We start from the raw sequence: 15,397 nt of genomic DNA, 5'->3' as shown, positions 1-15,397 counted from the left end.
GTCGACATTCACTCTTGCCATCTCTTGTTTGACCACTCCAAAATGTAAGGCTAGTTTAATATGTATACTATATAGTATAAGAAACTTTCTGCAACTTGAAAAAAAAAAAGGAAAGAAGGAAGGAAGGGATGGAGGATAGAGAGGGAGAGAAAGGGGAAAGAAAAAAGGAATCTAGAGAAGATTTAAAAATACTTAAATACAGAGGACTGTAAGAATACTGTCCACCTTCCACATTGATTCAAGTGGACAGTAAGACATATTTTTTCCTCTCAATAATCTGTAGCATGAGGCCAAGTTTATTTAAATTAAGAGAAACAATTCTTTCTAGCTTTGTGGCTAAAAATAAAGCAAACAACAAACAAAAAACTCTGGGCAAAAATATGAGCCCAGGCATTTGGGGAAAGCAAAGGAAAATTTGGAACATTTCATTTAAATGTACATGAGCTCATAATGAAAAAAATCACAAAATAGACAAGGGAATAATACACTTTGAGAGAGTCAAAAAATAACAAAGAGTATATTCTAACCTACAATATATTCTAACCTGCAACAACTTTTTAGTTAGCACTGTCAGATAAATAATATGAAATAACAAAATTTGACATGTTAAAAGACTAAAATGAAAAATTAAACAAGAAAGAAACATAAGCTATACAATATGACTAGGAATTTTTGAACTATTAAATGAAATTCTGTTAAATAAGATATAAAACAGTTGAAATTTATGACTCAATACAAATGAGTACCAAATAAATAAGTCATGGGAATATAATGTACAGCATCGTGACTATAGTTATCAGTTCAGTTCAGTCACTCAGTCGTGTCTGACTCTTTGCGACCCCATGAGTTGCAGCATGCCAGGCCTCCCTATCCATCATCAACTCCCGGAGTTTACTCAGACTCACGTCCATCAAGTCAGTGATGCCATCCAGCTATCTCATCCTCTGTCATCCCCTTCTCCTCCTGCCCCCAATCCCCCCCAGCATCAGAGTCTTTTCCAATGAGTCAACTCTTCGCATCAGGTGGCCAAAGTACTGGAGTTTCAGCTTTAGCATCATTCCTTCCAAAGAAATCCCAGGACTGATCTCCTTCAGAATGGACTGGTTGGATCTCCTTGCAGTCTAAGGGACTCTCAAGAGTCTTTTCCAATACCATAGTTCAAAAGCATCAATTCTTCAGTGCTCAGCTTTCTTCACAGTCCAACTCTCACATCCATACATGACCACAGGGAAAACCATAGCCTTGACTATAGTTATAGTGGTAGTTATAATACATAGCATAGTTTTATATATAATATATAATAGTTATAGCTATGATACACTATTGTATATTTGAAAGTTGCTAAGAGTAGATCTTAAAAGTTCTCAATACAAGAAAAAGACATTCTGTAACTATGCATCACAGTGAGTGATAACTAGACTGACTCACGGTAGTTGCCATTTTGCCATATATACAAATATGTTTGCTAGTTAGTATTAGTGCGAGTCGTTCAGCCATGTTAAATTCTTTCAACCCCGTGGACTGTAGCCTGCCAGGCTCCTCTGTCCTTGGAATTCTCCAGACAAGAATACTGGAGTGGGTTGTCATTTCCTTCTCCAGGGGATCTTCCCAACCCAGGGATCAATCCCAGGTCTTTTGAACTGAAGGCAGATTCTTTCTCCTTCAATTAAAACAAGTTAAAATAGATAACTAAATATAGAAGCTCAAGCCTCTCTCTGAACCTACTGATTCTGAATCTACATTTCAACCAGATCCACAGGAGATTCCTATCCTCTTTAAAGTTGGAGAAGCTGTGGGGTAGAAAATAATTGAATTGGTAACCTTTAGTAAGATGTTTTCATTTTACCCTGATGGCAATAGGGAGATAATAAACATTTTAAGTACAGTTGACATTTGAACAACACAAATTAGAAATGCACAGGTCCACTTACACATAAATATTTTTCAACAGTAAGTACTACAGGAGTCTTCCATGGTTGGTTGAATCCATGAATGTAGAGGAACCATGGGTACTGAAGACCAGCTACAAATTATATGCAGATAATCCCCATGTGGTTCAAGGATCAACTGTAAAAAATAAATAAATTGTTGTTTAGTGGCTAAGTCCCAGGGTAGAGAACCAAAACTGTGCACAGACAGAGAATGAGGGAGACTTTACAAACGCACAACAAAATGACTATTAACACTAGAACAACACAGTGATAATCTGGTCGCGTGATCTGAATCCTAAGCCTATGCTTTTTAGTGGTACCTCACTTCAACACTTCTGGAAACTTAAATCGGCAGGTCAGTGTAACAGACATTGCAAGAAAAAAAAAGGACAAGAAAAGATTGGAGTGATACAAGAACCAAGACTGGAATGTGATCAATCATCCAACCTTAAATAACAAGCAAACAATCAGGAAATAATCTCTTAATTATTAGAAAGGAATCAATTCTAGGGACCACGCTATGCCCACCTCTGTCCCTAAGCAACTGTTTGACCTTAGGCACACAATTTAACCTCCAATGGTCTCAGTTTACTCACAAAAATCCTTACCAGTGAATTAGTCAATTTACTACAAAAGTTAATTATCTCTATTATAAAACAAAAGGTATTGACATTTTGAAACATTTTGTTTTTGAGTGATGATTTTCATCATTATTTGTTCCTTCCCTTCAGAGAGGAAATCCAATAGCTTCACTCCTCAGTGAACTCCAGCTATGTGTAGTTAACAAAATGTTCCTTCATTCCTGACAAACAGTCCTAGGGAGATTATCCCCGCTGAGTTTGTCAGCTGTAGATAAGAGGGCCAGATGACACTGGGAACGGGCTAAGAGTGCTCACTTGAATTGAAGTTATAAGTGTACAAGCTGCATTTTTGACCAAAATGATACACGGTGGCCTAAAAACTACATGGCAATTTCTCATAATAGGCTTCAGGCAAAGCTTTAAATTATAAAGCTCATACTAACTGTATTACATCAGGGCGAGTTAGAAATGGTAAGGATCTGTTTTCGAAAATATTAGTGGGGTGATTCCTTGGGCTTTCTCATTTTAAAATTGAGCATGGATATAATAAATATTTCCCCAGACTACTAAAAAAGTGTACAATCAGAACGCAATTAAGTAGTGTTACAGTGTTTCTCTGTGTCTGTCACCCCAAATGTATTCCTCAGCTTAAAACCTGAGCATGTTGTGGACAGATAAATAAGAGTTTTTTTCAATATGGGAGCATGCTCCCAGAAAACAGGATTTAACAATCCTTCAAGGACCCTGGGACATGGTGCTTCAAGCTATGAGAGTGATTCCAAGAAGCAAGCAAAAGGATTGCACATGTACAGTGATGTGAAAACACCAGTATTACACTGGCTGCTGCTGCTAAGTCACTTCACTCGTGTCCGACTCTGTGCAACCCCATAGACAGCAGCCCACCAGGCTCCCCCATCCCTGGGATTCTCCAGGCAAGAACACTGGAGTGGGTTGCCATTTCCTTCTCCAATGCATGAAAGTGAAAATTGAAAGTGAAGTCGCTCAGTCGTGTCCGATTCTTAGCGACCCCATGGCCTACAGCTTACCAGGCTCCTCTGTCCATGCGATTTTTCAGGCAAGAGTACTGGAGTGGGAGTAGCAAATGTGATGAAATTATTCTACATTCTAATAACTATGTCAAAAAATCAGTTTTATAGTATGTCATCTAACATTTTATGATACCTAATACGCATATAGTTCACAGGAGAAGAAATTTAGATGTCAAAAAGCATATGACAAAATGCAGTCTTAGAGTTTTTTTATTGAGAATAATGGACATATAAAACATCTGTCTATAAATATTATATTTATCAATTTTAATATATATGATATTGAAATAAAGATTCAATATTTATTGCTTACTTTTAAAACAAAAATAATAAATCAATTATGCATTAATATACATAACACATTCTTCATAATTACATTTTAAAGAAGAAGAAAAGTGAAAAAGAGAAACTTGTACTTTTCTGCAAATCATTTTACTGCTTGTCTACCTCCACATTCACTTTGTTGCAATAGGACATGCCAAGCTACCTCTGGAAAACTCCACTTGGGAAAGAATGAGCATGAAAAACACAAGTAATAATGTTATTTTGTAAAAGTAACTTTGGCCTCACAGATCCCAAACTACAATTTAAGAACTATTGACCCCCTAGAGAGACTCCCTACTTGTTTATAAGGAGTCATTCAAAGCTACTTATTGCAATATTTTCAAATGAAAGAAAAATGGAAACAACACAAATATACATTCATTTAGAATTCACTATGTTATTATTGGGGCTTCCCAGGTGGCACTAGTGGTAAAGAACCCATTTGCCAAGGCAGGAGATGTAAAAGACACACGTTCATCCCTGGGTCAGGAAGATGCCCCGGAGGAAGGCCTGGCAACCCACCAGGATTCTCGCCTGGAGGACCCCATGGACAGAGGAGCCTGGTGGGCCAGAGTCCATAGGGTCACAAAAAGTCGGACATGACTGAAGCAGCTTAACATGCACACAGAATATTATTGATAAATTCATAAAGTAAATTTTGTTTAACAGTAAAAGTGAATTCCTAGAGATACATGTATCTGCATTGGTAAATCTCACAAATGAATTTGAGACCAAAAAGGGTTACTGAAGGATGCACACAGTATGATAAAACAAGTAAAAAATCTTGAAACGTGCAAAGAAAAGCATATATTTTCTGAGGACACATAGATTTGCCCTAACTATGATATAGATAAATATGCAATATTTATCTCATATAAAATAGATAAACATGAGATATTTATCTCATATGAAATAGATAAATAATGAATCTATAGGAGTTACTTGTTTTCTCTGGGTGTAGTAGAAGGAAACACAGGTAAAGAAGAGTGGACATGTGATTTTGGTTACATTTATTTAAATTTAATTTCATGGGTTAACTTTATTTTATTCACTTATACAGTTTTGTGGTTTGAAAGAGTTTATACTTTTGCTAATAATTATTATTAGTTATGAATAATTACCTGATAATTATCATAATTGTTGATAATAATTATAATTATATAAATGTCACAGTGATACAATATGAAAAGGTATAGATTTCTAGTAATGAAATAACTCCAAGGATGTAATAACTATAATTAATAATACTATTGAAAGTGGCTAAGAGAATATATCCTAAAAGTACTTATCCTCAGGAAAACATTTTTGCAACTATATATGGTGACAGATGTTAACCAGACTTATTGCAGTGATCGCTTGTAGTACATACCTCAGCATTCCACAACAAATTCAAGGTCCTGTGTGCTACACCTAAGACCTGCTGCACCAAAAGAAAAAGAAAGAAAGAAAGAAAGGAGGAAGGAAGAAGAGAAGTTGACAAAAGAATTTGACTTGGAGAGAAAGACACAGGATTCCTGGTCAGGGTTGAGGATTGTACCCATTTATTTTTTCTTCCGTGTTGCAATGAATGAATTGTCCAGGTTCCTTTGTAAAGCTTGGTCTTCTTCTGTATGATAGATCCTATCCCTTTTCACCTACTTAAAACTATCATTCCTGCAGTTATATTCCATATCTCCTACATTATCAATTTTCCATTTTTATTGTAGTATTCCCATAATTTCACTAATACAATATATTATTTCTTGTAACTGAAGAAAAACTTCCAAGACTTCAAATCCCCTTTTGGTAGTCATTCCTTCCCTGCTATCCCTGACAGCAAAATTTATATGTGGAATCTAAAAATGTCAAGACATGGAAACAGAGAATTGACTAGTAGCTTCCAGAGGTTTCCAGGGGTGAGAGAAATGGGGAGATGTTGGTCATAGAGCACAAACTTTCGTTTATATGATAAATAAGCTCTGGAGATCCAGTTTACAACACAGTGATTTCAGCTAATAATTATTCTATTGGATCCTTGAAATTTGCTGAGTAGATTTTAAATGTTCTCACTACACATACCCCCAAAAAATGGTAACTGGTGAGGTTATAGGGCTTCCCAGGTGATGCCAGTGATAAAGGTACTGCCTGCCAATTAAGTAGACATAAGAGATGTAGGTTTGATCCCTGGGTCACGAAGTTCCCTGAAGAAGGAAATGGCAACCGACTCCACTATCCTTTCATGGAGAATCGCATGGACAGGAGCTTTGAGGCTACACTCCATGGGGTCACAAAGAGTCGGACATGACTGAAGTGACACAGCACACTGAGGTTAGGGATGTGTCAATTAACTCAATTGTGATAATTATTTTGCAGTGTGGGCTTCCCTTGGACTCTTAAGAGTCCCTTGGACTGCAAGGAGATCAAACCAGTCCATCCTAAAGGAAATCAGTTCTGAATGTTCATTGGAATTACTGATGTTGAAGTTGAAACTCCAATACTTTGGCCACCTGCTGTGAAGAACTGACTCATTAGAAAAGGCCCTGATGCTGGGAAAGATTGAGGGCAGGAGGAGAAGGGGATGAAAGAGGATGAGATAGTTGGATGGCATCACCGACTCAATGGACATGAGTTTGAGTAAACTCCAGGAGTTGGTGATGGACAGAGAAGCCTGGCATGCTGCAGTCCATGGGGTCCCAAAGAATTGGACACAACTGAGCGACTGAACTGAACTGAGCTGTAGGTTTCCCTTGTGGCTCAAACTATAAAGAATCCACCTACAATGCAGGAGACCTGGGTTGATTTCTGGGTTGGAAAGATCCCCTGGAGGAGGGCACAGCAACCCAGTCCAGTGTTCTTGCCTGGAGAATCCCATGGACAGAGGAGCCTGGAGAGCTACAGTCCATGAGATTACAAAGAGTTGGACATGACTGTGCAACTAGGTACAGCACAGCACAGCACATATATTACATCATTACACTGCAGAGCTTTAAAAAATCACACTATACAACCTTAAAAAATAAAAACAAACCTTCTCAAAAGTGTTAGTCAGATCTCTGTCCTGTGTTCTCTATTTCATTCACTCCAATCAAGATTTTTGTCCCCAAGACTGAAACAGTTACTGTCAAGGTCACTGATAGTCTCTCTTTCTATTCAATCTTTTGACATCTTATGACAAAAACACTCTCCTTCTTGGACTTTGACCTGGCATTCAGAAATGTTCAGCCATTTATGATAAGAGCAATTAATGCTGTTAATATTTGTCAATGATAACACATATGGATAAATGACTATTTAAGAATATTTAAGACCATTTTCAGGAAGCCAAATATTATTTTTAAAGGTTATAAATCCTTCTGATTCTGAAAGATGACTTGATTTTGTAATTCTCTTTTATTCAAATTTTAATAATAGCAATAGTGTTCTGATTGTGAATATCACCCTTCCTCATGTCAACTATGGGAATAATTTCAAACCACACTATTAAATAAAACTGACTTGTTTAAAAGGAAATGAAACGAAGCAATATCATCAGACTCAATCCCTGCATGCCACATCTCTGACATGTGCTATTTTTCTTGCAATGCTGTCATTTTAATTGCTAGGCAGAGATTAGGGAACACCTGATGATTGACTGAGCCAGCCCTGAATGGATCTACTGTGTGATTATTCTCCCCTATATGAGTGTCATGAGGAAAATAAGATAAATCAATAGTTCTTTCATCTGAGGATATATACCCTATCCCAAAATGTTGTGTGTGGATAAGCAAGTTAGGTTTTTATTTTGATAATAAGTATTTTGGTTCAAACAGTATTTTGTTGAACCAATTTTACTTAGTAATTGTTGAAAGATTTGTTTCTCCTTCAAAAGATATTTGGTCTCAGAGTATCTGAGCAGACATCTTTATCTACATTCTCAACTTTTGTGCCTCCACCCTTGAAAACATTTCCAACAGTTTCCATTTTAGAGTAGTTTCCTCTTTCTTCTTTTCCATTTATGTGCATTATCATTTTTCTCCTCCAATCTGAGATGTCATAAAATCAAAGATGATTGCTTAATAAAACAAAAAGTGTCAGTCGTCACAAGCAAAAATACACATTTATTTAATGTCAGTAAATGATACACTGGCAACAGCAGAAGATAATTACATAAATCCACTGAAAGCAGATCACTACCAAGTAGATTGATGAGCATCAGCCACCTCGATTTCCTACCATAACACCCAGCTGTCAATTTTATCATCTGACAGCATTACAAATTCCCTCAAGTCCTCAATGAAACTACAAATTCTTGCCCATGGGTCAGTATCTGACAAAATTGCAATCGTTTTCTATTTGTATTTTCAACATCTCTGTATCATTCAGGAAAATCCTTGCCTATGGGTAATCAAAAGGTAAGGGGCTTTCCAGGTGGTGCTAGTGGTAAAGAACCCACCTGCCAATGCAGGATACACGGGTTCAGTCTCTGGGTCTGGAAGATCCCCTGGAGGAGGGCTTGGCAATCGACTCCAGTATTCTTGCCTGGAGAATCCTAAGGACAGAGGAGCCTGGTGGGCTATGGTCCATAGGGTTGCAAAGAGTCAGACATGACTGAAGGGACTTAGCACACACACAAACAAAAGGTACCTTAAATTTTTGCAAACTTAACATTGCTTATCTAAGTGAAGTTCTAACAAAAATATCCAGAATACTTTAAATGTAAACATGACTGTCAGAATACTGGAGCTACCTAAATGAATGTATCGAGAATGTTATAACTTATTGATGATGATAAAGTTTTGACTATTGATGATATAGTCAAAGCTATGGTTTTTCCAGTAGTCATGTATGAATGTGAGAGATGGACCATAAGGAAGGCTGAGTGCTAGAGAATTGATGACTTCAAACTGGTGCTAGAACAGACTTTTGAGAGCCCCTTGGACAGCAAGAAGATCAAACCTGTTAGTCCTAGACAAAATCAACCCTGAATATTCATTAGAAGCTCTGATGCTGAAGTTGAAGCTCCAATACTTTGGTCACCTGATGTGAAGAGCCGACTCATTAGGAAAGACCCTGATGCTGGGAAAGACTGAAGGCCAAAGGAGAAGAGGGTGGCAGAAAATGAGATGATTAGAAGCATCACAGACTCTGAGCAAACTCTGGGAGATAGTGAAGGTCAGGGAAGCTTGGTGTGCTGCAGTCCATGGGATCACAAGGAGTCAGACATAACTTAGCAACTGAACAACAAAAATTGATATTATAACATATCGCCATAACCATTTCTGACCTGGCCTTCATGCATTTCACAGAAGAGTTAGCTTCTTAAATATTAACAGATTATTTTTTTTTAATTTCATGGCTCCTTAGACCCTGGAATGCTATTGAAAGCTCTAAATAATATTCTTTCATGCTGCAGGAACAATTCATTCACTCAGGAATTCAGTAACTTTAACAAATATGCCAGTTACCAACTAAGAACTAAGGATAAAGGAGCAGTAAAATAATAAAGCTTTAATTTTATGCAGGGCTTCATAATGTAGAAGGAGATACAGACATTAAAGCCTGAAGAAATGTTTGCAACTCCAAGGTGAAAGGACTCAATTGAGCACCACACAAATCAGTGACATGACATCCATGTCAACATATAATGTTTGTTTTGTTTTGTTTTAAATGAATGGAAAATTAAGAAAAATTATCCACATGATACCAAATAACTAATAGAAATAGAAATGTAAAAAACAAGAATGACCCCAGATGACTTACCCACAATAGCAATGCTGGAACATATTTTAAGTGGATGATATTTACTTAAAAAATTCAATTTTAAATTGGGCTATTATTCATGTGTGAGGACATTCTTAGACATAGTCAATGATGCAGAAGTTTCCCATGCATTCTCATAAATTAAAATCTGTCAAAAAATATTCCAGAGAAACCAGAAATTAATAAAAATAATGACCTGAAAAACAATGAAGTGTGACATTTTTTCAAAAGTGGTCAGTGAAATCAATTAAAGTGATCTAAAACCAAATAATTATATTTGAAATTATTGTAAAGCTTAATTCAAACATTAAGGCAAATCTTAGAGGAAATACATACTACAAAAGGGAATTTAACGATAATACCAAGCTCATATCTCACAAAGTTGTGTGTAAGGATTAAATTATTTAATACTTGCAAGTGCTTAGAGCTATGAATACTACATACGCTCAGTCCCTTCAGTTGTGTCCAACTGTTTGCAACTCTGTAGACTGTAGCCTGCCAGGCTCCTCTGTCCATGGGATTCTCCAGGCAAGAATACTGGAGTGGGTTGCCATGCCCTCCTCCAGGGGATCTTTCCAACCCAGGGATCGAATCTGCATCTCTTATGTCTCCTGCATTGCAGGCAAATTATGGCTGAGCCACCTAGGAAGCCCATGAATAGTGCATAGTAAACACTTAATAACATAAAGCATGATGATTGAATAATAATGCCAAGGTGATATTACCATTCTTTCAGTTCAATTCATTCAGTTTAGTTCAGTAGTTCAGTAGCTCTGACTCTTTGTTACCCCATGGACTGCAGCATGCCAGGCCTCCCTGTCCATCAACAACTCCCGGAGTTTACTCTAACTCATGTCCATCGAGTTAGTGATGCCATTCAACCATCTCATCCTCTGTCATCCCCTTCTCCTCTTGCCTTCAATCTTTCCCAGCATCAGGGTCTTTTCTAATGAGTCAGTTCTTCACATTAGGTGGCCAAAGTATTGGAGTTTCAGCTTCAACGTCAGTCCTTCCAATGAATATTCAGGACTGATTTCCTTTAGGATGGATTGGTGGGATCTCCTTGATGTCCAAGGGACTCTCAAGAATCTACAACATCACAATGAAAAAGCATCAATTCTTCGGTGCTCTGCTTTCTCTATAGTCCAACTCTCACATCCATACATGACTACTGGAAAAACCATAGCCTTGACTAGCTGGACCTTTGTTGACAAAGTAATGTCTCTGCTTTTTAATATGCTGTCAAGTTAGTCATAACTTTTCTTCCAAGGATCAAATGTCTTTTAATTTCATGGCTGCAGTCACCATCTGCAGTGATTTGGGAGCCTAAAAAAATAAAGTCTGCCACTATTTTCACTGTTTCCCCATCTATTTGCCATGAAGTGATGGGACCAGATGCCATGATCTTCGTTTTCTGAATGTTGAGTTTTAAGCCAACTTTTTCACTCTCCTCTTTCACTTTCATCAAGAGGCTCTTTAGTTCTTCACTTTCTGCCATAAGGGTGGTGTCATCTGCATATCTGATAAATAATAAAAATGTTAATAAAAAATATCAATTATTTATCCCAGCAATCTTAACTCCAGCTTGTGCTTCATCCAGCCCAGCATGATGTACTCTTTAGTAGCTCAGATTATTGATTACCAGCAGGACGCAGTGGGGCTCCTGAGCATAAAAACCTTTTTCATGGTCTTCTCTTGATTACAAGAAATAGGCTTCATTCAACCTTCCTGACCTTCACTCAAGTCCAACAGGCAGGTTCAAACAGTTGCTATCAATAGGGAAGGGAGGAAGTGCAGAGACAAGAAGAAACAGTGAAGAGAAAAAATAATGCAGCCTGGGGCAAGGTCCCGGTTCCCTACCAAGGGACACACATAACAATATCTTTGAGCTGTTTTGCAGATATTGAAACCCCACAAGATGGCAGAAGTTAACTATACACTGCTCACAAGCACATAGATTCCAGGCCTATGGGACCCAGAAGGTTAATAATGCTGACTTCCATTTACTTCACCACCAAGCAATTAGAAGAATGTCCATGAACTGGTCACACCCTCTTTGAACCATTTCTATAAAACTTCTCACTACCCTCTCCAGGCTGAAACGCAAGGAGTTTTGAGAGCAGTAGCCTATTGTGGCCCTTTTCTCTGGCAAAGGAATAAAGCTATTCTTTCTTACTATACCCAAAACTAAATCTCTGATTTAATTCAGTGCCAGGATACAGAGGCCAGATTTGACTTCATTATCTCTCTAAATCCAGGGTATAAAATAAAGGAAAGGTGGAGCATTTTACAATTTATGGAAGAAGAGATCCATAGAGTCCAGCATCACATGGGCCTTAACAATATCCACTTTCTTGCTATCCTTAGACAACTCTCTTTCCGAATTCTCACTGAGCTCCTTTCAAATATTTAGTTTTAATCCAACAATCACTGTAGCCTTCATAACTTTGAAATACTACTGTTTCCTTCTTTATAGGGAAAATAAAGCAGAAATCACCAAACTGAAGCATGCTTAATTTTTACACAAAATAATTTTTTGTGTCATCAACCATTTCTTCTTTTCTTCTTATTCAAAACAAGAGGTAATTCTGCTACTATGTAAATAACTGAAATAACCTTAAGGTATCTCTTTACCAATTATACTTTCAATACTTTCATTCGAACTGTGGTGCTGGAGAAGACTCTTGAGAGTTCCTTGGACAGCAAGGAGATCAAACCAGTCAGTCCTAAAGGAAATCAACCCTGAATATGCTTTCTAAGTTCTGATGCTGAAGCTGAAGTTGCAATACTTGGGCCACCTGATGCAAAGAGCTGACTCATTGGAAAAGACCCTGCTGCTGGGAAAGACTGAAGGCAGGAAGAGAAGGAGGTGACAGTGGATGAGATGGTTGGATGGCGTCACCAACTCAATGGGCATGAGTTTGAGCAAACTCAAGGAGAAAGTGAAGGACAGGGAAGCCTGGTGTGCTACAGTCCATGGGGGTCTCAAAGAGCTGGACCGAGCAACTGAACAACAACAACCACCATTACAACATCTGAATCCTTTTAATCAGAACTTAAAATACCTAAACCTTGCCTATTTAAAGTAATATTAATAATTTAAAACCTAGATGACTATCATTTTGTCTTCCCCTCTTCTTCCTTTCACAGTGAAAATTCTTGGGATCATGTTAACAGAGGTCAATGATCATCATTCCTTATACCCCAAAGTCCAGAAAAATGTTGGGTTAACAAGACTGAACAGACTGAGAAAGAAAATGTCATCTCTACTTGTAACTACTACTTATTGTCTCTGTACTCTACTGCCCTGTTATTGCTAGTAAACATTCACTTTGTATATGTTTATTTTATTAATGAATACATTTTGTGGCTTGCAGAATTAGGGTATCTTTTCATAATTATTCCTACAGTTTTTCTGAAAGACACAGAGTTTAATTTCATCTACTGAAAATGCTCTTTCTCTCTCTGGTGGAAACTAAATACATGCATATACAGAATTACTTTTACTCCCTGCAAAGAAGCTAATGAACATTTCCGGACTCAAGGAATAACACAATCTCCAACCAAGCATATGTTTAAAGATCACAGAAACATAAAAGAAAAAAAATGATATTTGGCATATACAAACAGAAACTTTTCGATACAATTATAAAGGAATATTTTCATACTTAAAATTTGCATAAAGTCTTAGAAGTTTGCTTTCTTTTTTCTTTTCTTTTCATTATTATTTAAGAAAGCACAAATGCAGATATTTCCCATTTGGGCTTGCTTATTAACAACCATGCTAAAGAAGCCAAATCCAGCTTCTGTACCCTGACACTGAATTAAATCTGGAAGACAGAGCTTTGAGTCAAGGAGAAAAGAATGGCTTTATGCTTTGCCAGACAAAGGGAGCCACAGTGGGCTAATGCCCTCAAAACTGTGTCTTGACCTGGAGGGGAAGTGAGTTTTATAGTAATGGTTCAAAGAAGGTGTGATCAGTTCATGGACCTTCTTGTGACTGAGTGGTGGTGATGAGGTAAGTGTAAATCAGCATCATCAACATTCTGGGTCCAGTCAGACTGGGGTCTATGTGCTGATGGGCAGCATAGCATTAGTGTCTCCCACTTGCTGGTGGGTTCAGTATCTGGAGAACAGCTTAAGATATTGTTACGTATATTCCTAGATAAGGACTCAGGGCCTTGACCCATGGCTGCACTATTGTATCTTTGACTGTTCTTGTCTTTACATCTGCCTAGTGTTAGTTGCTTCTGCTTTATTGACTATGCCAAAGCCTTTGACTGTGTGGATCACAATAAACTGTGGAAAATTCTGAAACAGATGGGAATACCAGACCACCTGATCTGCCTCTTGAGAAATTTGTATGCAGGTCAGGAAGCAACAGTTAGAACTGGACATGGAACAACAGACTGGTTCCAAATAGGAAAAGGAGTTTGTCAAGGCTGTATATTGTCACCCTGCTTATTTAACTTATATCCAGAGTACATCATGAGAAACCCTGGACTGGAAGAAACACAAGCTGGAATCAAGATTGCCGGGAGAAATATCAGTCACCTCAGATATGCAGATGACATCACCCTTATGGCAGAAAGTGAAGAGGAACTCAAAAGCCTCTTGATGAAGGTGAAAGAGGAGAGTGAAAAAGTTGGCTTAAAGCTCAATATTCAGAAAACGAAGATCATGGCATCCAGTCCCACCACTTCATGGGAAATAGATAGGGAAACAGTGTCAGACTTTATTTTTCTGGGCTCCAAAATCGCTACAGATGGTGACTGCAGCCATGAAATTAAAAGACGCTTACTCCTTGGAAGGAAAGTTATGACCAACCTAGATAGCATATTCAAAAGCAGAGACATTACTTTGCCAACAAAGGTTGGTCTAGTCAAGGCTATGGTTTTTCCTGTGGTCATGTATGGATGTGAGAGTTGGACTGTGAAGAAGGCTGAGCGCCGAAGAATTGATGCTTTTGAACTGTGGTGTTGGAGAAGACTCTTGAGAGTCCCTTATACTGCAAGGAGATCCAACCAGTCCATTCTGAAGGAGATCAGCCCTGGGATTTCTTTGGAAGGAATGATGCTAAAGCTGAAACTCCAGTACTTTGGCCACCTCATGCAAAGAGTTGACTCATTGGAAAAGACTCTGATGCTGGGAGGGATTGCGGGCAGGAGAAGAAGGGGACGACAGAGGATGAGATGGCTGGATGGCATCACTGACTCAATGGACGTGAGTCTCAGTGAACTCCGGGAGTTGGTGAGGGACAGGGAGGCCTGGCGTGCTGCGATTCATGGGGTCGCAAAGAGCCAGACACTACTGAGCAACTGATCTGATCTGATCTGAGTGTTAGTTGTTCAGTCCAACTCTTTGTGATCCCATAGACTATAGCCCACAAGGCTCCTCTGTCCATGGGATTTCCCAGGCAAGAATACTGGAGTGGATTGCCATTCCCTTCTCCAGAGGATCTTCCCAACCCAGGGATCAAACCCAGGTCTCCTGCATTACAGGCAGATTCTTTAGCATTTGAGCTACAGGGAAGACCCTCTCTACATCCTCTCCCTTCCCTAATTAGCAACTGCTTGAATCTGTCTATTGGAACTCAGGGAAAAATCATGGAGGTTGAATGAAGCCTATTTCCTGTAATCAAGAAATGGGGAACACAGAAAGGCTTTTGTGCCCAGAAACCCTGCATGGTCCTGCTCAATATCACTAACAGGTTTCTGAGAAATTTATATTCAACTAACATAAATAGAATTTAAATCAGAAACATATAAATTAGCTGGGATAATGTCCAGAAGGA

This window comes from Bos taurus, chromosome 9 (assembly GCF_002263795.3).
Source record: "Bos taurus isolate L1 Dominette 01449 registration number 42190680 breed Hereford chromosome 9, ARS-UCD2.0, whole genome shotgun sequence".
Lineage (NCBI taxonomy): Eukaryota > Metazoa > Chordata > Mammalia > Artiodactyla > Bovidae > Bos > Bos taurus.
Note: the sequence above shows the minus strand (reverse complement) of the source record.